At 45.1% G+C, this 21,961-nt stretch overlaps 1 protein-coding gene across 5 annotated transcripts in view; it reads left to right on the top strand.

The window, feature by feature from the left end:
- The first annotated feature begins 18,528 nt into the window (after positions 1–18,528).
- Positions 18,529–21,961, top strand: part of KAT6B (lysine acetyltransferase 6B) — a 102,576-nt gene continuing 99,143 nt past the window's right edge. For 2 of the 5 annotated variants that reach the window (XM_030951077.1, XM_030951076.1), the window contains exon 1: positions 18,845–19,025. The gene's annotated coding sequence lies outside the window, so the exon portion shown is untranslated. Of the gene's footprint in view, positions 18,635–18,844; positions 19,026–21,961 lie in introns of those variants that run through there. The other 3 variants (XM_030951072.1, XM_030951074.1, XM_030951073.1) reach the window with 3 other exon arrangements.

Below are 21,961 nucleotides of genomic sequence, written 5' to 3'. Positions count from 1 at the left end.
TTTTGGTTGTTACTGTTTATGGATTAAACACACTCATTCTTTACACAAATGGAACGTAATTAAGCTTTGTCTGGAGAGCGCAGCTGTGGACACATCCTCCCACTCCCAGAGCACTTTTGGTGTAAGCTTTGGGTGCTTTTCCTCCCCTGCAGCACACAGGGTGGTGATGCTGACCTGCAGAAACCCAGGCCCTGTGTCTTGGCTCCCCCCACCACACTGCTTCACTCTGTGCTGTCCAGTCTGAGCTGGAGAGGACAAACAAGCGAAGAGCCTCAGGCTGTCCTCAAGGGCTCTGCCACTACAGCTTCCAGCTGGGCAAAAGCAATGTAGAAAGCTCAGCCTGGTCAGCAGAGTGAGCATTTCCCAGCAGAGTGACCTGAGGGTGCTCAGCAGAGTGGATGAGCCTGTGTCAAACACCTGCCTCACCAACCTGCTCCTCACCCCAGCTCCCCTGCCCTGACCCCCACAAAGCAGGGCAGTGCTGCCCAGCAGGGTTCTACCAAGTAAACCATGCCGGTACTCACACCACACTCCTGTCAAGGTGGGGAAAGGCAAAAGGAGCCAAGATGAGCTTTCAGGAATTTCAGCCCTGGGACTGGGAGCTGACACCCTGTAAACACAGGCCTTTATTTTGAATTGCACCTCTGGCTCCCTCCCTTGTGATGAGGGCCCAATCCTGCCAGCCCCAATATTTCTGACTAGAGCCAATAAACCTTATGGACTTGCTTGGGGTTTTCATATGCTCCTAGATTTGCCCTATGACATCCTAAACTCTACATATACCTTAGATTTTAACAACCTCCCATTTTTTAAAAGAAAGGGCCAGTTCATATCTTTACCCTGCAATAAAAGATGCTTCACTTCAATGAAAAATCATTCAGTCATTCTGGAAGCCCCTAAATTGAGTTGCCTAACTCCAGCCATCTTGGGTGAATGTGAGCTCAACATGGGAAACTCAGCAGTAGAGCAGCTGTCTCCTTGTCTCTACTCCTGAGGACAATGAAGCCTTCTCCAGTACATAATCCCAAGACATCATCTGTGAAGCTTTTAAACAGTCAGTGCATGCATTAAAATATCACTTTAAAGATAACCTCATAAGGTCATTCAGTCTTGAGGCAGTGCTTTGTTAGTGATGCACAGTGTCGGGGTGTAGGAGTTCAGAGTTTCTTGCTGTCTGTTGAGTCCTTTTTAGGTTGAGTCAGAGAGGGCCTTGAGAAGTACCAGTAAGGCTCTCAGAACCCCAAGGAAACAAACCCACATCGCAGCTGGACCCTTTCCTCAGAGGTTCAGCAGTCTGTGCCACAGCAGCACCATGGTATGAAGGCAGGTCTTGAGGAGAGCATATTGGGGGAGCATCTGGTGAGAGTGTCCATATGTGTGCCAGTGGACACACATGCCCTCCTGCTCTGGCCTCTGCCTGTTTTGACAGGAGCCAAAAACCGGGGAATTGATTTTTCACCCAGTGTACCCACTACAATGCAGCACAGTTATACTGATGTACAGAGACATACGCTACCTGCCAGAATCTGGCTAATTCCTGCCAAATTCATGACTGTAATAAATAACAACAGCAATGTTGAACATGATCCTACTCCTCTAGGCAGTGAATAAAACAGCCTTCCCAAATCAGAGGCTGTGGCCCGATGTCAAGTGGCTGCAACCCAGCCAACTCGGAGCAGCTGAGGAGCTCCGTGTACCAGAGGAGATTCACTGCAGGGTCACTTACAGAGGGGGAAGCAGCTCTCATTTGCTGGGAGTGCCCATTTGCATGGGTAACAGTTAATCTGAGCTGTCCCTTTACCATGCTGAGGCTCCTCACCCCAAGTAAGCTTCAAATGTGGAGCCCCACACTATCCCTGCAGGACTGAGAAGCTCCAGAGGGTCCAGAGCCTCTCTGCAGGTCCTGAGTTTACAGGCAATGCCCATGTTCATTTCCATATCCTTTCAGCCTGCTTTTTAAAACATTTACTCCATCTCTTTCTCTTTTTACAGGTCTTCAGGTAGCTGTTCAGCCGAGTGTGTATTGCTGGCATTAAATAGCCCTGCCTGAGATGGGAACTCATAGCATCAGGACTGATATGTGAAAAACATCAACAAATTCAGGACATGCAGCAACAGTGAGCAGGATTTCTGTGAACAGTTTGGCCATTCATTAACAAAAAGAAAATATTTGTCATCACTTTTCCCCAGAATGTTTTTACAATGGCAGCTGCTACCTGAGCTGGTATTTGTGTTGCTGAGCAAGTGAGCAGCATCCTAAGGAAATAAACACACGGGCAGGTGTGCAACCATGCTCATTTGCTGCTTTTTGAGGGCAAGAGAAGGGTGATGTAATTAGCAGACACATGTTTAAATTTTTAATTAAGAGTTTTAATGGATTATTCACTGCCTACCAGAACACACATGCTCTTACTTTCTCACTTTTTCAGTCTGGGTTCCTAAGGAAACCAGGCTTAGTCAGTCATGCTGCCTGCCAGCCAGCCTTCCTTCCTAATCAGTGTTGAACTCTTTCGGGTTCATGGCAGGCAAACACCACTTTTCTGGCAAAACCACGACTGCATCACAACACAGTGGTAGGAAAAGGTCTGAGCAGCTGCTGCAGAGTTTAGCAGTAGGCACAAACAGATGTCTTCCAGGAAGGGGGCTGAATCTCCAGGAAAATCAAAAGGGGCAGAGGGAGGAAGGCATGAGAGGAAGGAACGGGAAGAAGAAAATAAGATCCTGATGGGTTGACCACAGCTTCCCCAGATCCCTTCTGTCTTACTTACTGTTCAAAGAGCAATTTTTAAACATTTTTTTTTAGTCTCGTGCCACATGCTGGGGCAGTGATACTTTTTATGGCACCTGTGTGATACAAGTTGCAATGTTGGGCTGAAGGCCACAAAACTGAAAAACCCACTGGACTGCAAGAGTTCTAAGTGCCACTGCTCTCACAAGTAATTTTCTTCTGCTTGTGAATTCATGGCATTATTTCCAGAACACCTCTATACTCTGTGTATAGAAAGGCTGGAGGTCTAAGAAAAAGAGTTCTTAAGGTGTCCAGACCAGCGTTCTTATCCCTGGGACAGTGGAAACAATGTAAGACTATTCATTTTCCTTCCATGGTTCAGTAGCATTAGTGGTAGGTTTGATTCCTGGATGAATCCACCATTTCTGCTCTTCTGTGAAGGAAAATGGGTTAACATTTTTGCTGAGATCATCAGTCTTTGAAAGCTGTGGAGATTTTGAGAGGAGCAGCCTGATTTTTTTGAGGAAGCAGCAAGAGCTGGCTCTCTGCAAGGAGAGGTGAGCTGGAAGCTGAGCACACCGACACAGCTGGCAGGGCAGGAGCCGCAGCAGTGCCACAGCTCCCCAGTGAGCCAAGCAAGGCAGGTCCAATGTGGGGAGCAAGGATCAGGCACAGCCTGTCAACACCAGGCAGGTTCCTGGTGAAAAGGCAGCTCTGAGGCCAGGCTGGACGTCAGCTCCAGGTCAGGGTCCAGGTCCAGAGCAATGGTCCAAAGGCAGGGACAGGCATGGCTGCAACACAGCAGGAGCTTTAGCTCAGATGGGGCCTGATGGAAGGGGCTTGGCTTAAAAGCAGGTCCCACAGGAAGGGGTGTCAGCCCTGGCTGTGTCCAAGGCCAGCAAAGGAGAGGGGCAGCTCTCAGCTCTGCAAGCTCCAGGCTGGCCCTGAGCCCAAACAGCCAGGAGGGGACCTGCTCTCAGGGCCCGCACACAGGGCCCTCATCTCTCTGTTTGCCCTTGCTGAAGCATGGAATAAGTCAGAAAGTTGCTTTATGGTGTGGAATGGTCCCTGATGGCTTTAAATCCCATAATTTTCCCTTTTGGATTTAGGCTTGCCAGATGTAATTGCTGCTTGTTGCCTGGTGGTCCAGCAAATGATTTTTCCAAACCTATGGGGTCTGACAAAATCATAAGGCTACTCAGCACCTGCTTGTGAGCCTTCTGGTGGATATGGGATGGAGAGGACCCTGTGTTTGGGCTCAGTGTGAGATGGATGACCACCTCCTGGGGAGTCCAACTGCAAAGTCATCAATATTAAAGCACAGAAGCTGATCAGCCAGAAATGAAGCACATTGTTACAGCAAACAAAAATAAAAACTAAAAATAGGAAAACAAAAAAGAAATCAAACCCAAACTAAACACCAAGCTCTTTCTGTGCATGCACAGTTTAAGTGGGGAAAGTGATTCCACTTCACCCATGCAGCCCCTGTGCCCTCAAGGCTACACAAACACACCTGGCAGCTGGACTGGGGTCTTACTTGGGATCTGATCTCTCAGACAGTCCCAGCACAGTATAAAAAACCAGAATGTTGCAAATCAAACTGGCAGAGAACTCCTAGCACCACAATGCAAGAAGATTCTTGTCCCAGAATTGGGATCTGCATATTTGTCTTGATTGTTTTGCTGCAAAATACCTCAGTGAAACTACAAAGTATACATTAGACACCTATAGCTGACAGACCTTTTCTACACCATTTACCAAAGCAATGTTTTGTGTGCCTTCTGTTCTCTTTGCTACAAGAATTATCCATGCGTTAACAGAGTATACAATCACTTTCATTTTCATTGCTGTTGCACTCTCAGCCCATGGGTGAGGTTGTTTATTAATTCCTTGCCCCGAGGTGCCTGGAGGTAACCCTGTTCTGCACTGGCACCGTCCTGTCCTGCCAGCCTGCAGGACAGCTGAGCTGGGAGCAGGAGGGTCCCTCCTGTTTGCTCCATTCCGGGATGGCAGAGGGAGGGATGAGTGCTTGACCTGGCCTGTTGGTTTATATCAGAGCTTCTGCTTAAATTCCAGGGCACCACAGATGCCTAAAGGCCTGTCCCACGCCGGTGTCTCTCTGTCAGAGCTGCTCTTTGGAGGATGCAGGAGCCTCTCATTCGGACTCGGTGAAAGGTTCGTTTACACTGCGGCCAAACCAGATTCAGACCCAGCCTGAATATGGCTGGAGAAACAATCTGGGAGCCTTAGGGTCTCTCCCTGTCCCCCAAATCCCTTTTGTAGATACAGCATTGAACACAAATGTTGCCAGAGCAGAGAGAAGTTACTGATGTTATGACTCTTCTCAACCTGCTTAGAGAATACAACTGGAATCTTAAACTTGTTGCTGCACATTTTGCTGGTAATCTGCTTTGTTTAGATTGTGTGCATTATTTTAATGGCCTATATATAAACCATATATCATTGCACCAAAAATATGTGTGCATATGCATGTATGAGCATGTCTCTACAATTGTATAGAGATATGAAGTCATTTGGTTTTTAATATAAATGTTGTCTTCTTAGATTTTTACATGTAGTGCCAGCTTTTCAAGGTCCTGGCTTAAAAGAATTATATTAATGTAGGAATAAGATTGCATTAGACTTATGGGAGAATTTTAAGACAAAATAGAAAATAGAATTGAAAATATAAGATACATTTTGCCTTCTCCTGTCCATTTCTATAAAATAGAAAAAAAAACTTAAAAAAAAGACAACAACAAAACCCACAAAAAAGCAGCAACCCAAACAAACAAACACCAAACTTGGAAATCAGCAGCTCGTAGGGAAAAAAAAAACTTCTTCCAGACTTCCTTTCTACAGGAAAGCATATATCAAGGGCTGAAGTGAAAGAGAATGGGAATATTTGGCTGGAGTTCAGGCTGGTTCTAATAATGGTTCTTTCAAAAGACTATTTGAATTCTTATAGCCAAAAATATTTGCCAGTCTTTTTCCATGTGAAATGTTATAAATCAAAAGGCAATGAGTATTGTAAAAAGTCCTGAAAATATATAGATGAGTTTTCCACTGAGCATCCCAATCCTGGAAATGTCACATACCCTTTAATTCACCCTTGCTAGCACCTTCCATGGGAACTGCTCACATACTCAGATATTTGCAGTGGCATTTTTGTGCGTGGCAAACTCTTGCAAAATGTAAGATTTTCTTTTCCCTGGCAGTGCAATATGCAAATACACTCCACTGATGCACAACTGAGCCCACTTAGTGCAGCTTATCATACTGAAATAGCCTCATCAGTGCAAGCACCCAGCATCCTCTTACCCAGGCTGTAATAAGATCTCAATGACATATACACGGGTTTGTAGGATCAGATTATTATTTGTGTAACATGAAAGTCCTGCTCTATCTGGCAGGCCAATATGTGGCACTCCTCATGACATTTAGTTACCAAGAAAACTTGGAGACACAAAGCATCTCTCTGGGAGAGAGTTAACAGCCCTGAGCAGGCTCAGCTGGAGCATCCCCATCACCCCAGCCCTGTGCCAGAGCCCCAGTCTGGCTCAGCCCTGGCACTGTGCAGGAGCTCAGCTGCAGCCACACCTGGCCTGGCCATGGGGTCTGTGTTCCCAGGCCTCAGCCCCCAGCAGCTCTGCAGCTTGGCTTTGACTTTGGCCCTGTCCCATCAGCATGGCCCTGCCAAGGGTCCCTGGACCCCACACAGACCCTGCCAGGCCTGACCTTGGACCTGCCTCATCACCACAGACTTGCCTGGTGAGTTGGACTTTTGGGTAGAATATTGGGGTCTGCCCTTCCCTGCTCCCTTGCTGTCAGTCCTGGGATACTCTTTAGCTCTTGGGGTGCAGGAGCAAGTGACCCTTGCTGCTCCCTGATGTGGTACCAGCCTCTCATTGTATGTGCCCAGCAATGAGAAAATGAGAGTAAGGGATGAGTTACAAGCTTGTTAATAAGGGAATCTGTGTCTCAACACCCTTGCCACTAATAGGATGGGCCACATGAAGGATTTTTTTCTAGTGTGTCTCAGATTCTGCTTCAGCAGTATGAAATATAGATCATTAATTAATTAGAAACAATTCAGTTGCATGATCATAAGATTGTTTTTCTTTCCGTGAATGGATGTAACTCATCTATCTCTGTCACAAGTGCTCATATTTGTCTCTTGGGAGGGTTAACTCTGTCTAGCCATGGGAAATAATAATCCTGCCTGCTAAAATACAGCTGTAGGGCTGTCCATGTAACAGAGAAGCCTTGTACCTAGAACAGTGACAGGCTGCTCTGCCCAGCAGTGCACCAGGGTGGGCAGAAGCAGGAGGCCTGAGGAACCTGCCAGCTGCAGCTCTCAGTGAGTCCTTCCAATGCCCCTCAGCTGAGCTGCACATCACACACACCTCCCTGTTTGCTGAACTGGCAATGACTGCTCTGCTCCTCTGTAATTCTCCATAAGAGAAGACAGACTTTGGCTGCTGGCAGACACCTGTCTGTCTTGAAGTATGTGCATGGTATGGAGTGCAAATTTTCTGGACTTGTGCTGAAGAAACATTTATCAGAGGATTCTGGTGCTTCTTGGTGTGTGCAGGGAATTATTTCATTTCTTCACTGCATATTTTGCGAACTGTCACATCTTTTGATCTTAAAAAAAGCTCTGCTAAGCCTCATCAGTTCATAAAGCAGTGTTGAAAAATATAAGATGCTCCTGAAATCAATTGTTGCTTAAATCCACATATATTTTGTAATGTCTAAAAGCTTCTTTCCCCTCAACCTGGAAAAGATAAATTTAAAAACCAAGCAAACACATATCCCTGCAGCTCCCCCAAGGTCAACATGTACTCATTCAACTCAAGCAGTCAGTCCTGCCTGTAAAGAGCAACACACTTTAATATTGCTAGACTCATGATGGAGATCACAGTGGTGTCAGTTCTCAAATCAAAGAGAAATAAAGGTTCATGTTTCTGTCCCAAGAGAAGGCAACTGGATTTGAAGGGTTGTCATTCTAGAAGTTTCAAACACAAACATGTACATGTGCCTGCAGTCAGTCTTCTGGATGTATGAATAACCTTTCTCTAGACAGGATAGTGTAGCATAAAACACTCTAAATGGCAGTCTTTGGCACTACTGAATGTGGTATTTGTTCAAATCTTTCAGTTAAAAACTATTTCAAAACAGAAAGGAGAGTCACTACGGGTTGCTTAATTGGTTACTAGTGAGGAATATGGAAATTTCTTATCCAAGAGAACCATTTGGAGTAAACACTAAGAAGAACTGATTTAGGACTATAATTAAGGTTGCAATGACTTGAAACACATTAGGGAAAGATTTAGACTGAGCATCAAGAAAAAATACCAGAAGCTGCAAGGTGTGTATTCCGTGAAATGTTGGGGATGTATTGAGGGAACCTCCACCCATGCCACTTTAAAGTAGCTCACTGAGAAAAGGGCACAAATCAGTTACATGTTTGTTCTGGGCTTTCATTTGCACACCATCTTTAAATTTAAGCTCTGAAGAACGCATTTGAAGGAGAGGTCCTGATGAGAGAAATTGAGTTTACCAAGCTTTCCTCATTTGGATCTGTGTTCTCTGCTTCTTCTCTATGACCCTATACTGGGAGCACTTATGGAACTAAATCATCAACCCAAAACCAGTCACTTCTTCTTACTTTCTCTCAAAAAGGAAGGAAAAAAATTGGAGAAACTGTGAAGAGATTTTTAACTAGATAAAATAAAGGAAATTTCAAACTGAAGTAGGTCCTTCTGTTTAAACCATAGTTAATGCTGTTACTGATTAGAATCACAGTAGTGCCTAGATGTCTTAGCTGAGATTGGGGGGGGAGGGATAATGTCACTTTCTTTATACTCTAGATCAAAAAGACAGCCAAAGGAGGTATTACTGTCTCTGTATGATAGAAGATGAAACTCAGGGAGGTTGACTGCCTTACTGATAGGCAGCCTGTAACAAAGACAGAAAATGAAGCCAAAGCTTCTGGGTTTCAGTTTGGCGCTTCATTCCAAACTCTTTCCCTCTGCCAGGGAGCTTTGTTAGGATAGAACTCCAAAAAGGTTTGTGGTTGTTTCACCAGTGCATTTCTGCTTGTGTAAAGCAGGAACTACAGCTTGGAGCAGGCAGGCTTTGTGGCATGAATTGGAGCCAGTTAAAGTAGCTGGCTGTGGGTTAATTCTTTATGAAATGAGATTGTTGTTCATGTGTGTCATGCAACTGCACTCAAGAGACCTGTTTTTGATTGCTTGCATTACCAGCTGAGAAGTCAGAAGTTTGTAATTTTAGAAGCAAAAGGAGAAATGTAATTTCCTGGACTTATAGATGATTTTTTTAAAAGCAATTATCCAATGTCTATAGAGTCAACACGTAAACTCAGTGTTAATTCTTTTCTAAGAGGTTAATTGTTATAAGAAGAAAGAAGCTCATATGCAGCAATTGAAATTGAGTGGGTTCATCACATATTCAGAATCCCACTCCCAAGCTGAACATCTTCTCTCTAATAATCCTCAGCATTTATACAGACAGGAGCATTTCTGAGCTTTGCCAAGAGCCAGACTAATATCTTTCCTATTTTACAAACAAGAAAACTGTCGCAAGGAGCTTTCAGCATGTCTAGATTCAATGCCATGCCTTTAAAACTCAAAAGATCCTGCTGCCCACTATCACATTTCATCTCTTCACCCATATTATTTCCCATTAGACTATTTGTCTCTGATAGTTTGGGATAGCTGTAGATTTACAGCCAAGGAAAGATTGAAAAAAATAAGACAAGTGAAACTCTTAAAGAAACAAAGGACTAGTAGGCTTATTTACTGTCCTTTCTGAAATATAGACATTCATTATTCCTGGACCTAGTAAAGATGGAATTATTTTTCTTATATTCTGAATATTCTGAATTTACATAACTCTTCAATTCTACTTATGTTTTAATTTTAACCAAATTACAACATTGGATTAAGAACTCAGCTTTTGCTAATAAAAGCATAAAGTTTATCATAAGTGCTCATTCTTTAATATGCTGCCTGAATTAATAAAGAGAATTTCTAGTTTACCATTTAAATGGTAATTTAAATTCTACCACACCCAATTCTCAGTATAAGGACACCTCTAGTATAATCGATAATTTGATAATATCTTTTAAAAAATCCAAACAGGCCAGCAAGCCCCAAAATAGAAAATGCATATGTCCAATGCAAATAATTTCCCACTTGCTTATTCACTTTTGCTACTAATTGAAAGGTCCCCTATGTGTCTTGGCATTTGCAATGATAGCATTTGTGAGAAAGTTAGTTTTATGATGTAATGTGGGAATTTATTACATATATTTGTAGATTCCTTTTCTGTTAGGTAATTCAGTATTTGCTTTCTTTTTGATTCTTTTATGTATCCCTTGCTTCCCAGAAAGAGCACTGGGGCCGCAGATGAGCTCTTTATTTAACTTCAAATTATTTTAATTTAGTCCAGAGTTTCCAAAGATTAATTATTTGGTGTGCTCTACTTCAGATTGCTTCATTTGCAGGAAATTAATGTTCAGCATTACTTGGAAGTGAAGGAAAACGAACAGGTCATTTATAACAGCCTGTCATTAATACCATACACATATTTTTTTATTCCTAATGACTGGGATTTTAAATCAGCCATACAAAATTAAGCCCAAACATGCAAACACTTAAGGTATGATAGTCAGCTCCTCATTTTTTAATAAGATTTGGGATTATTCCCTGAAGCAGGTGTGTAAATTCATAATTGCACACGAGTAACTAAATATCCTCACTAAAAACTTCCAGACTGCTCAGTTGCAGCCACTTATCTTGTTCAGACGCAGCAAAGCTGAGAGCTGATTGAGGTTCCTGAGAAGGTGCCCACCTTCTCTCCCCAGAGCGTCTGTTCAGGCACAATTACATCTGTAATCACTCCCTAACCTGTACAGTTCAGCTGACACACTTTTAATGGCTGGTCATTTCTAGCATGCCTGAAAAGTTCTGTGTACCCTCTGTGGGGCTGTTTGTGTGTGGGTGACAATCCAGGGGATGACTCAGACTCACTGCATGCAAGTTAAGCATCCAGCTCCTGTTGAAAAACAATAAGAGTTGATTAACTCCCAGCTGAGCTTTTGAAAATATCCAACTTTGCTCTTAGGCCACCCTTCAGCTGAAGATAATGCATAGAGAATGCTACTAGTTGCAGTGGAGCAGAATATTCATCTTAGTTATTAACTCAGGCAGCATGATATCTCACTTAGCAGCAATAAGCTGTGTTAAAAAAAAAATCTGGCAGCCCAGAATTAACAGAGTGGGTGAAATACTGTGAGGAGAGAGAGAGGCAGTGGTGGATGTTACAGAAAGACACAGGGTCTGATTATCCAGGCGTTGAGAGGGATAGAGAAAAAAAAAGAGGGGATGTTCTGCAGCTTAATTAATGGAAAGAGGCTTGTGCATCTGACAGCAGCCCCTCTGCAAGGTGAATTCTTTCATAAAGAGCCTCATTCATGAGTTGCCAAGACATCCACAACCTATTCTTGAATTCACACAAAAATTAAAAGAAAAACAACTGACTGGCTAATTTAGCGACTTGCAGGATGCAGCTGGTGCTACTGTTTTCACAAAAAAAAGGCCTTTTCCCTTCCACCTCCTAACCATTCCAGTCTTCCTCCCCACCCCCAGCTATTTTGTATCCTGCTGCACCAGTGAGGAGTGTGACAACTCCTGACTTAGCTGGCACTGTGGGATATCGAATAACAAAGGGGAATAATATCAGGAGAACAGAGGGGATCTGGCCAGCGCTAAGGAACAAGCTCACAGCTTGCCCAGGTCCTGCCATCAGCTGAGAACTAGAACTTCCTTTTTTTTTTTCTTTAAAAAAAATTATTATTATTATAAAATAAACAAAGGCCTTCATTATCCTGGATAATGCAACTGGCACCTTGATAAATCATCAGCTACCTCTCCTGTGTACCCTGAGGAGACAGCTTGTGTAGTTCTAGGCGTATGAAGAAGACACTTCACATTTCCAACATTGATATGTGATTACCTTAGTTCTTCCTAGCTTCTACTTCACATTTTCATATTACCTGACACAGAAAAACAAGTCTCTCCTGCCCTCCAAATCCCTTTTCACTCAGATTTTCCTTTGCAAAGGATATTTAATACAGAATCCTTCTGTTCATGATGATAATTTAACATCCAGAGTTAGTCAGGTTGGGAGCCCTAATACAAGCAAGCCAGTGGCAATTTTTAAGGGAGCACTGAGCAGATCTAAAGGTTCCTGAAAAGGTATTTGAAATGATGTGGTGTATTGCCACCTGACTCTGACAGGCCTTCTAGTCTAGCTAACAGAGCCTGAGTTGCTGCAGTACCAGCAGCTATGGGAAGTGACTGAAATAAATTGTTTGTGCAGCCAGAGCTTTATTTAGCAAAGGAACCTCACAACTAATGCTGCCAACAAAGGAAGTAAAGAAAACATCATACAGACACCACTAAAAATCCAGCTGGAGATAGCAGTGTGGTCCTTGACACCAGTCAAACTCCTCTTGGTTCAAGCTGCAAAAAGAAAAGACTACAGCGGATATTTCTCAATTTCCAAGCATTGCAGAGCAGACCAAAGGTTTTTCTAAGACTGGGCTTAGCAATTGGGTTTAGCAATTTCAGAGCTGGTTTGCCACATGGATTACTTCCCAAACTCCCGCCCTTGGTGAGAATGTTGGTGTGCCAGGAGATGCTGAGCAGAAGTTCAAAGGGTAAGTAGTCCAATCAGCTTTGCAGTAGGTGAGGGTTTTCACTGTCCTCTGAGTTTGAAAAGTGCTCATTGTGCCTATCAGTCACATTTCTTAGAACTCTGCTGCTGCCATACACCGAGAGTTGGGTATCATTGGAAGTCTCCAAATTATGTGGCTGGTAACAGCCTCTCTGGTCATTACTATTTCTTCAACTTATTAATAGGATTTTGAAAAAATATGTAGTGGAAACTGGATGAGAATAGGATTAACAAGAAGATGATCAATCTTTCTCCCACCTTTTTCTCTCCATGTTTCTTGGCAATCTTTGATCAATAAAAAATTGCAACAACTACAGATCTGGAAATTTTCCCCTGACTAAAACTGAGCTATAATATTGTACACCCATATCACAGCTGGAAGTTGTGAGGATTCTTTCAGTTACATTAAGGACTGTCAGAATCCTTTTGCAGCTCAAAGTAACTTTATTTAGCAAAACTGCCTTTGCAGTCTCTTTTATTGACTTCTAAGTACTGAGGATGGCCCTCTTTTCATCTGAAAGGCTTAGCAAGTGTGCTACCTGCCCTTTTGGAGAAGCTTTCCCTTCTCCCTCCCCCTTGCTTGTCCAGTTCGATCTGGAAAAAGTTATATGAGTTATGTTCATTTAAACAGAGACCAAGAGAATATTCCAGCAGTATGGAGAACACAATGAGCTGTTGGGAAGCTGTGAAAGGGATTTGGTGTGAACCTTAAAATGAATCCCCCCTCTCATAAAGTGACAACCCAATATCCCCAAAGGGAACAGCAGGAGGGAAACCTAAACCTGTCGACAAAGTCAACCGGTAATGATTGGAGAGTTAATTACTTTAAAGCCCACAAAGACAAGCTGAGGTGTTAAAATGGCCCCTGCAAACATCAGCATCCTCCCTTTTCACCAGACTAACTAAACACAGCAGGACAGTAGCAAGAAGGACCTGAGCAGCCCCTGATTATGGCACTTTTCACTACCTCTGAACAAACTGATCTTCATTAATTTTCAATTTCATCCTTTATCTTGTCAGCTGTATAAACAAAACACAAGTTTTTATACATTAAGTTCAGTGATGCTGGTTGGTACACAGTCCAGCCCTCCTCTTGGGATTAGCCTTGAAAACACCACTCTTGCACTCAGCAGCAGAATGCTTCCTGTCATATCAGTGCCTTTTACATGGCAAAAGGAGAAACTTAAATCCAGTACAGCTATAACTAACAATTTACTGTGGAGCCTAGGTGCTAATCCTTTTTTCTCCAGCAAATTTGTTTTGAGTCACACATTATATTAAGATTCCATTTGTGAGGTTTAACACAAGATTAGCAGGTGTTTCAATGTGAAGCATATAGAGGTTAAACACATTGGTAGGGTGTTTCAGATGATGATGAGCTATTGTTGTAAGGAACCCTACTGACCCACTGGACCCATAACAATTGATTGCCATTTATTAAAACATCTATTAATCACTTACTAATCATTTATCATGCATAAATAGAACCTCCACATCAATACTGTGAGGCACTGTATGTATGAAAGACACCATCTTATAGATGTTGTCATATATAAGAGCCACCTGGTTTTTCCTTCTTTGCTTTTAGCGTTTTCCTTTGCACTCCCAAATTCTATTTATCCCATTGCTGCTTTAACATGTAGCATAGTTAATGCAGCAAAAAGACATGTTCCTGCTAAGGTCTGAAATGTGTGTTAACAGGCCAGCAGTTTCTTCTCCATGACTAGCACAGGACCTCTGAAACTGGATCTCTTGTGCCCAGAGTAGAGCCCTTAATACTCAGGTGCCCAGGTTTTTCCTGAGGCCAGCATCCTCTTCTAACCACTTTGCTTTACACTTTGTCTCTCTCTGGTTGGGGAACAAGAACAATAATACTCACTCACCTAACAAAGCTCTTACAGGAACTAATTCATTAAGGATTGTGAAGTACTTTGATATAGTAGTGTGGTATATTTGCCAGAGCAGAAAGGAACATGTGGGATTTATTATAAACAGTCACTGTCTCCATCCCTGTGGGATGACAGCTGATCTACCACAAACATTTATTTCCAAATTACGGTATTATGCCAATTACAACTCCAGAGTTGAAACTGCTATAGCATTTACCTTATAATCTGCTAGTTTCAGGAATTAAACAGCACCCAAATCAGTAAAAGGCAGCAGGAGACTATTTTACACTATTATTCAATTTGATGAAATGTAATAGATGAGACAGCAAATGATCAGAAAACATGCCCACAGGTTACTCACTTTTTGTGTATATAAACATATGAGTGTATATATTAATATAATCTGTAGGTCTTAAGTTGGGTGGTGATGCTCTGTTGTGTGCAGCAATGCATATCCTCATACGAAAACCAAGAAACATTCTGCTTGTGTTCAGAGGAGCAGACGTAGTTTCATGGATTAATCTTTCAGATTAAATTAAAATATAAAAGGCTTGGGGGGACCACAAATTAAATAAAAAAATTAAGAAAAGGCTGTTTTAGTCCCAAAGGAATATGAGGTTGAAGGTTAGAGTTGCAGGGAAGCTGCTGGCAGGTGAGCTGAGCAGAGGAGGTGGTGCAGGTAAAGAATTCATGCATTCAGCTCCCAGGCAGGGACATGCTCAGGATGACTGTGGGATGAAACTCGTTGCACTCTTAGGATGACTTTTCTCCCCAGGGTCACTTCTTTCAACAGCATATGCCAGGGGATGAAATTTCCAGGTGACTGTAGTCAAATATGTGGCTGTGTGTGGTAATAATAGAAGGAACATCCTGGCTTGGTTGAAGTCATAGGATGTTTTGCCAGACTTTGATGAGGGCCAAGATTTTACCCTCCAGCATCTCCAAAGATAAATAGGGATCTGTCACCATACCAACATGGACAACTGCATAATTGTTTCTAAATATGTAACAGCCCCACTAGTTCTAATGGAACTGCATCAGTGATTAAAGCCCTCAGAGGGAAATTCTTAATATGGCAGTAATTTCATGCACAAGAATTTTCTTACTGATTTCAAGCAAGTGTTCAAACTCTAATTTGATGTTCTTTTTTGTACACTGATGAATTTGTTCTGCACATGTCTGGGCTTTATTTAAGCAGTAGTCTCCAGCATGTCTTACACCACAGCCATACAGCAATTTTCAGATTTTCATTTTTGAGAACTGAATTTAACTGAGACCATGCAGAGCCCTTAACTTCTTGCTTTCTCTCACTTGTGATCAAAAAATAGCAGTGTTAGTGCATTTTTAGAATAATTCTAAGGACTTTTGAGGAGAAGCATATGCTCACTACATACTCTACCATGTAGATGTATAATAATATGTATTTTTCCATGGAGGGTGTGTGTGGGGTGAAAATCCTGTAAATAAGATTATTTAAAATATAATAAAAGCAAAGAGACTAATAGAACAAAGTGAAATGGGCCAAAGTAGTTCTTTCTACAAGAATACATGGGAAAGTTATTTTGATTTTAGATACTCTTTTTTAACATTAAGGATGTGATTTTAGCACGTGGAATGGGTGTATTCAATGTATAAGTGTTTAGACACCTGTTACCCCTTGGGGGAATTAGTGGTACTTCATCAATTTGTAGGAGTTATGGGAGAGAAATCCCGCAAAGTCTGCCCATAAAAGACATACTAAAGTGTAAATTTTATTGTTTGCACTGACTTCCTTGATGGGCTTATTACTTTTCCATAGATATTTTTAATATGGGCTTGAGGGTATTTTCATACAATAAACCAAAAATATTTCTTATTAGATGACCAAACAAAATGCTTATAGACATTCTCAGTTAGATCCAAAGCATTCCAGGCACTTAGGTTTCTCTGTATAACATGCACTGTCTCAAACTGAACTGCACTAAGTTGCCATGTTGTAGCTCTTTTGAAGTCATAATTTTGGAAAGTAGTATAATTTACAGTGACAGTGGATCTGAGTTTGCTGGACGATGATTCATGTATAAAGAGGTTCATGTGCTTAAACTTCACAGTTTACATAATATCAGGTACACCTGTAAATGTCAAGATCCATAGGATTCTCTCTATAAACAAAAGGTTCTTGAGTATGTTAAAAACTGGAACACAACACCCCATGACATATCATCCTATAAAATTTATTTTTAGGAAAAGAGTTAAATGGAGAAGAAAGAATGGAATTATTTAAATCAGAGACTTTTATGATTTTTCTCTGTGCTGTTACTTATGTCTTCACGACGCACTCATAATTCCAGAATAGCCAAACATATTATCGAGTTTGCTCCAGTGTTTTGTTTCCTGAACTGGGATGTGGCCATGCCAAGTTTCAGTTTCAAGAAATTATTTTTATGTTTTTACCACTAACCAAGTTGTAAATTTCCCGGAAAGAAAAAAAAAGTTTCTGATGGAAATGTTGACACAACATTCAGAATAGTGTTGCAAATGTGACGCTGTGCTACAAATTGTGCTGAAATGATTTATAAGATTTCCAATAATTTAAAAACTATTTTAAATCACTGCCAGGTCCTGCATAATACATGAACCTTGACAGATTCTCCAGCAAGTATTAGGTCACTACACATTTCAGTTTCCCTCTTTATGTTTAAAAGGCTGCATCTGGCAGTTAAAAGACTAAAACCTCAGTCAATGGTTATGGTGTGATAGATACATGCTGGAATATTATTTTCACCCGGTAGCTTTCTGTAAGTAGGTCATACAATTTTACAGTGCTCTGAAACATCACCAAAGAGCTTCCTTACACAGTAACTCCAGAAACTGACTCTGAAAGACATTGCACTAAACCTTAATGGTTTTTTTTATTATTATTATGGAAACTTTGTTTCCTTACTAGTCTACATGCAGTGCATCGTCTAGGGAAGACCTTCATAATTTATTGTAGAAGGTCATTTTCCATCCGCTCTTAAGGAGGTTTTTTAGAATTTTACTTTTATATTTTCTTATTCAGGACCAGATATTTCTAGAAAACTTTGCAGGCAGGCACCTAACACAACATGTCATCCACAAGATGTGGAAAAGAGGATGTTGAGGAGACATCTGGAACAATCAAGTTTGGGAAGATGGGGAATGTCTAGCTGTGCCTGCTTGAGTAGGTGCTCAGGTAGGTACTCTGCCTTTCCCTCCCTTGTGTGGTATCCTGTGGGATGCATCCCATGGTATTTTGTCATGCCATGCTTGGGTAAAAAGTGATGTTTGGGAGAAAAGTGCTGTTTGTTGGCCACAGGTGAGAAAACCATCACAAGGAGTATTCAAACCCAGGAGTAGGACTCGATGGTTCTGATGGGTCCCTTCCAACTCAGCTGTTTCTGTGGTTGCTGAACACTTTGACATGGTGAGAGGCCTTTGGCAGCACCGGTCAAGACAGCGTGGAGAAAACCGAGCTTTAAGCGCGCACGCGTTAACACCTTGTTCTTTAATATAAATTCCTTGCAACATCTTGTTACATGTACAAACTCAACGGGAGGACAACATCTGTGATTTGTTCACGCTGCTTCCATCCCTCACACTAATTATGGGAGGCTCAAGCACAGCCCTCTTCCCTCGGCCCGGAGGAGTTCAAGCCCCAAAGCTACCCTTGGGGGCTCCCATCGGGACAGGTCACATCGCCCCACGCAGGACCGAAAGCCCGGCGCGAACCCCCGAGGGCGGCTGGGGGCCCCGGGAGGCGCCGGTGGCCGCTTCCCCCCCCGCAGCCGCCTTCCCGCCCAGGGGACGCGCCGCCCCCCAAACTTTATCGCCTTTCCCCCTTTCTCTCTCCCCATTTATTTGTTAAATATTTTTCTCTTTTTTCCTTTCTTTCTTTTCTTTTTTTTTTTTTTGAAGGAGAAAAGGTGGGGGGAGCTCAATTTCCCACTTGCCAACAGCAGATAAAAAAGTGGGGAGGGACCTCTTCTGTCACAGCCTATGTAGATTAACCTTTCAATTAGCTGTTATCAGGTCCTGTGTCTTAGCACCAGTCCTCGCAATCTGCGTCCGCCCGCACCGGGGAGGCTGGAGGTCTGGGGTGGGTTTCTGTTTTAATTTCTAAATTAATGATAATTGCTCGCGTGGCTCCCCTCCCCCGCCGAGAGCCGAACGAGTGTGTCTGATCTGCCCGTCCACCTTTTAGTATTTTGGAGTGAGAAGAGGAGCCCCGCGGAGGAGGAGGAGGGGAGACAAGGTATTCTCTCTGTATTCATCTTCTGTTTTCCCCTCTCGCGGAGGGGCTTAGGGAAGGTAACTGGTGCAATCAATCCGCTGGCTGGGGATTCCCTCCACCCCCTCCCCGGCTCGTCTGGCTCTCCTGGCTGGGTCTCTTCAGCGTGTATGTGTTTGGGGAAGGGGGTGGGGGGAGGCTGTGTTGTTGTTGTGTTCCTGGCTCTGCTTGCAGCCAGGAGAGAGAGCGAGCGGGCGAGCGAGAGACAGAGCGGAGAGAGCGAGCGAGCGAGAGAGAGAGAGGAGCCGCGATCGCGTTTCAGGGGCAGCACATTCCGCAGGAACCGCTGCTGCAGAAACACACACGGGCAGAGAAAGGAGGTCATTGCAAGCAAAGGGGGGAACCTGCATCGGAGGTTAGATTCCCAGGAGTTTATGCGGGGGATAATAGGGAGCATGCGATGGGGTTTGTTTTGCATTGGGTGACAGGCTGCAATTTGCCATAATAACCCCCTTTCCCTCCCCTCTCCCAGCGCAGGGGGCTTGTCACTAGGCTGGGTACTTTTTTTCCTTTAGCATCGGAGGCTGATGCACGTGTTTGCAGACACTTGCGCTGGGTAAATGCATTGCAATGCTCTGCGTTTTGCAGGGGAGGGGGAGCAGCAGCAGGGGGTGATGGCTGGGCTGGATGGGGTGGGGAGAGGGGGAATGGAGTGGCGGAGGGAAGCAGGGGATGGCTGAGGTTTTTGTGTTGCATGTTCCCACCCTGTCTTTCTGAGGCGGCAATTGTTCCCTCGCAGACGGGGTGACAGAGAAGTCCCTGTGCTTCGCATGGCGAAACTTGCAGGGACCTGCATGTGGCTGCAGAGCCGGCAGTCATTGTCGTCGTCTCCGTTCCCACTCCCTCCTCCCTCCCTCGGCGGTGTGGGGTGTGTGTGTGCGCGATAAGCGGCTGCCAGTGCCAGGCACCTTGGGAGGGTAATGCTGGGAGCACGCCGCTCCATCTCGCCCGCCCGGGCGAGTGCCAGCCTCCGAGGCACGCGCGTGACGCTCAATATTTAAGGCGGCTCATTAGTGTGTGTGGCGCGCCCGCCCGCCCTGCCGAGCTGGTTCAGGCGGCCGCCGCCGGTGTCTCGGCAGCGCTCGCGCTCCCGAACAAACTTCGGGAGCGAGCGGGTGGGGCGGCGGGGGGGTGGGGAGGCCGGGGGGTGGCGGACGGGCGGCAGCGGCAGCCAACGGGAGGGCGGGATTGCGAGAAGTCCCGTCCCCGCTCCCAGTGGGTGACCAATCGCGAGCGCCCGAGGCCCGGCCGCGAGGCGTGTGGGTGGGCGGGCGCGCGAGTGTGTGGCGGCGGCGGCGGCCAGTGTCAGCCGCCGGCCCCGCCCCCTCCCGCCGGTGGGCGGTGCTGAGCGCGCAGGGAAGGGGCGCGCCTCGCGATTGACAGGCCTCGCCCGCCAATGGGAGCGCGGGACCGGTTGCTGGGCGGGCCAGGGCCGGTGTGGGCGGGTGACGGACAGCCCCCCCCGGCCCGTGAGCGCGCAGCGGCGTGCGCGGCGCGGGCCAATGGCGGGCGGCGGTGGGCGGGGCGCGGGGTAGGTAAGGTTTTAATGAGCCTCCATTGGGCTGTAATCAGTGTCATGTCGGATTCACGTTAAGTACAACAGGGCGAGACAAAATGGCGGCGTAGGTGCGCCGAGCCGCGCGCGCGGCAGCGGGGCGGTCGCGGCGGCCGCGGGCGGCGCGGAGCGGGGCAGGCGGCCCGGCGCGGCCCGGCGGCGGGAGCGGCGGAAGAGCCGGCAGCAGGGGAGCCGCTGCGACGCCCGGAGGAGGCTCCTCCCCGCGGAGGTGAGTGGTACCGGGGGGTCTCACCTGCCTCCCGCGGGGGACGCGCGGCCGCCGCCCCCGGCCCCGCCCGGCGCCCCCGCGGTGCGGGTGCGGGTGCGCGCACGGCCCCGGCCTGCCCTGGCCGCGGGTCGCCGTGCCCCGGGGCGCAGCCTGCGGGCTGGGGGCTCCCGCCTCGGCAATGGCAGAGCAAGGCGGGCAGGGCGCAGAGCCAGCCCCGGCTTGGCCCCTGCGAACGCAACAATGCCTTGGCCCGAGGCTCTAGGCGTTGCACAGCTCCGTGGCTGGGCTAATACTGCGAAAACCTTGAGTAAGCTGGGGAGGGGAATAGTCCAGGCTGGCAGTGCCACGTTTTGGAAGTGATGTTCACATTGTGTGTTCTTTGCCCGGACCTCACCTCTCGTACTCTGTCGCTGGGCATTGAAAATAACCCCCCTCTGGCAAGGGCAGACGGATACCCGCCCCTGCTGTTGAAAACCACGCTCCCAAGAAGAAATGTTTTCAGCTCACCTTTTTCCAGGTGAACTCTTGGTAGTGAATATTACCTTCCTATATTTCCTGCTGTTCTTTAGTACTGTATTTTAAAGTACTCAGAACTTCCACAGGAGAAGGTGGGAAAGGTGAATTTGGGTGATTTTGCTGCTGTCATGTTGTGCTGATGCTGTTTCCTCTGGTGGCGCTTGCTGGTGTCATGTTGTAAAATGATTTTAAGCGTATGATCTCAAAGAAGCTTGTGGGGTATCTCAGAGCATAAGCACTTCCATCAGTTCGTTTCACATGTGCCACTCTTCTCTCCACACCCCTGACTCTTTGGTGCAGTTTTGAAGTTACTGTACTGTCTACATATCTGTCTTTTCAAAGCCTATAGATGTGTCATTGCCCTTTCTTATTACTGTAAACTGTATGTTGTGTAAAGACTAATACAATAGCTGGCTTCATGACCTGAGTAATTTTAAGAGGGATATGCATGATGGGAGTCCTTACCAGGATCTGCCTTCTCGCCATCTCTTTGTAGGTCCATGTCTTTTGTAATAGCAAAACAACTATCTCGTCTGTTTTGCATCATTAATTGAGATGGGGATGGAATACAGAGTTGATTAGCTACAGAATTCTAAGTAATGGCTTGGAGCAAGGAAAAATGGCAAAAATGGAATGCAATGGCAGCCTTCTCTTCTTCCTCCTCCTCTGCTGCAATCCTTACCTGACCCTGATGCTGCAGCAGAGAGCTGGCCTGCTGCTGCTTCTCCTGAGTGTGTGCAGAGCAGGTAGGAGGGAGCAGAGTGAGATTGAGCTTCACAGGTCACCGGCAGGTTGCTCAAGTTGCTGTCATCTCCCCTAGCTGCATCTTCTCACCCCTTTCTTTTCGTTTTTGTTTTTTTATAGCTGTGTTAACCTCAGTTTTTAAAAGTTTAACTGCATTTAGATTTATGAAAGCTGAAGCAGACTTTTCATTAATTAAAAAACCCCAACCTTTAGATTGTATGTTGTGATATTTGTGTAGTAACTCTTG

This window comes from Camarhynchus parvulus, chromosome 6 (genome assembly GCF_901933205.1).
Source record: "Camarhynchus parvulus chromosome 6, STF_HiC, whole genome shotgun sequence".
In the NCBI taxonomy this organism is placed as follows: Eukaryota; Metazoa; Chordata; class Aves; order Passeriformes; family Thraupidae; genus Camarhynchus; species Camarhynchus parvulus.
This window is presented reverse-complemented; position numbering and strand designations above follow the sequence as displayed.